This window comes from Cynocephalus volans, chromosome 13 (genome assembly GCF_027409185.1).
Source record: "Cynocephalus volans isolate mCynVol1 chromosome 13, mCynVol1.pri, whole genome shotgun sequence".
Taxonomy (NCBI): Eukaryota; Metazoa; Chordata; class Mammalia; order Dermoptera; family Cynocephalidae; genus Cynocephalus; species Cynocephalus volans.
In genome coordinates this window covers 106,128,973-106,131,346 of record NC_084472.1, presented here as the reverse complement: position 1 = coordinate 106,131,346, position 2,374 = coordinate 106,128,973, and the positions used below count along the sequence as shown (strand labels likewise).

The following is a 2,374-nucleotide window of genomic DNA, read 5'->3' as shown; positions in this document are numbered from 1 at the left end:
TTAACCTTCCGTTTCTTTTTATGAAACTCTGAACTTGTTTCCATGTCTGTAAGGCTGAACTCAACACAGAAGCTGGCACATATAATTAACTTAAAAATGACATCTGACATTATCATATTATTAATGTCATATAGTTCTTAGATCCATCAATAAATGAGTATTTACTCAGCACCACCCCTGTTGAAGTGGATTCATGATTTCTTCATGTAGTAAATAAAGACAAATTCTTCCTCCCCTCCAGGCTCACAACAGGTCCCTTGGTGTTGCTGAGTTTCACAAAGCAGATGGAATTATGCCCGGGGAATAAAAGTTCTACATCAACTATATGAAATCCCCAGTAGTCATTTTTAGAAGGTATTTATTATGAAAATATCACTATTTGTTATACGCAGACACATTTTTTTGGCATGGAATTATGGAAAAGTTATAAACTTTGAAATCGAACACCTATACTGAGAGTCTGTTCGTGGCTCTCAGTGGTCTTGGGAGAATTAACTGACCTCCTTGCACATAGCTCCTCAGCTAGGATAGAGTTACTGCAGCCTCAGTGCAAAGTGTTTTTCTTCGACATCACAAGTTCCTAAAGTTCCACTACTAAAGTTGTACCGGCATCTTTTCTGCTCCTCAATCTTCATTACATCTTCTTCTCTAGGGAGGGCCGGTTGCATTGTGAGGCCCTGCGTTAACAAAGTGAAGAGCAGGAGCAGCAGGCAGGAAAAACGACCACAGGCAGTGTCAGTATGCCCTGCTGGCTGGCTGCACCCTGAGATCCTCACTTGCTCCTGTGGGAACTCTTGTCCGGCCAAGCTCACTTGAGCAGGTGGCCCCTTGTCTCAGTTCAGACTGACCTCACCATGCCAATACTTTTCATGGAAATAATGAGGTGCTGTTATCTTGTTTACATCAAAGTGAAAAGCAGGTTGCAATTACAGTGCTTCATTTTGTGGAAGTACTGCCATTATCCTGCTGAAAGAAAACCTGTGTTGATCATTTTCGATTTTTCCTTTATGAAGGTAAAATCGTGACAGATTGACAGGGACAATTCTGGGATTGCTTTAGCTCTGCAAGTCACTACTGCTGTGGGATAGACATGAATGAGGATGTTAATCTATTGTAAAGATTATGCAGGAGCTTTAATGTGTGTGTGACTTTTTAGAAGGGGGTTCAAATTATGTCTGCATCTACCCCAGGTTTGTTGAATCAAAAGTACATGAGGGTAAACCTGGGGAGAGGGAGAGAGCTTCCCCACTTGCCTGATTTCAGTTAAGAGCCTAGTCTTGAATCATTGAGAGGCTAAAATTTGGCTTGATTAGTGCTTAAACACACATAGCAAATAATTTTTTTACTCCATAAAGAGCTCAAAAATTGTTGAAGAAAAAATGGGACCCTTTGTATTTTGTGGTACCTAAAAGACAAGGTTTGTGAACAGGAACAGCTAAATTGCAGTCAGACTGCCTTTGTAACTTGCAATTTCTTTCTGCATAGAAAAAATAAATAAATGAATCAAAGTGAAAATTGTTGAACACGTGGACTCATATGATGTGCCCAGACAAAAGCTATGAAACCAAACACACATCTATAGCAATTTTCCGTTTCATTTTTTTGTTTGAATGGAGCAAAATTTATTGCAGATGTGTATTTAGAAGGGGAACATAGCACTAAGAAGAGAACTTCAAATCCAGAGAACAATATTTGTCTCTTCCAAATATCCCCTTTCTTTGAGTCTTTTATTACTGAGAGTATTAATACTACTTGGCAATACAAATGAGTTAGAAATCCTAGTACTTTTGTTTGTTTTGTTTTAAATCACAATTGTCAGGAATGTTGATGGACTTGAGGCAGTCTATGGACATAACCCCGTTTAATTTAGTAAATTTGGATTTCTGTCTGGTTGGATAGATTATGCAAACTGCAGGATCTGTAGCAGCATTGCAGGGAGGACCAAGATGCACCAAACACTATGTGTTCCAGCCTGCAAATATTTGATGCTTTGGTCACGAAGGTTGACATAGCATTGCAATCAATTAAACAAACAAGCTACAAGGGTAATATTGACGGGGAATACAATGCTTCAGCAAATCTGGACATTGGAGTGCATGTGTAAAAAAATCTGTGTTGTTCATTCTCAGCCATTTGTGTACTCAAAATAAGAGCTCAATATAGTACTTCTAATACACAACCATGTTCTATCAGCCAAATAAACCCTTGCTTTAAAGGACTCCTCCTAACTCTACGTTGCAATAGACACTTAGTCTGACATTCTGTATTAGTTCTTTTGTTTATTTTAATCATTAATCTGCCCCCTCTTGAGGCCTGACCAGGCAGTATTGTTTCTTTTTTCACTTTGGTTCTTCTTTTCATGAGTATACATTGA

General features: G+C 38.7%; 1 non-coding gene across 1 annotated transcript; it reads left to right on the top strand.

Moving 5' to 3' along the window:
• The first annotated feature begins 912 nt into the window (after positions 1 to 912).
• Positions 913 to 1,044, top strand: LOC134362318 (small nucleolar RNA SNORA69). Its single transcript, XR_010021594.1, has one exon. It is a non-coding gene; the product is annotated as a small nucleolar RNA SNORA69 (small nucleolar RNA).
• Positions 1,045 to 2,374: the final 1,330 nt, after the last annotated feature.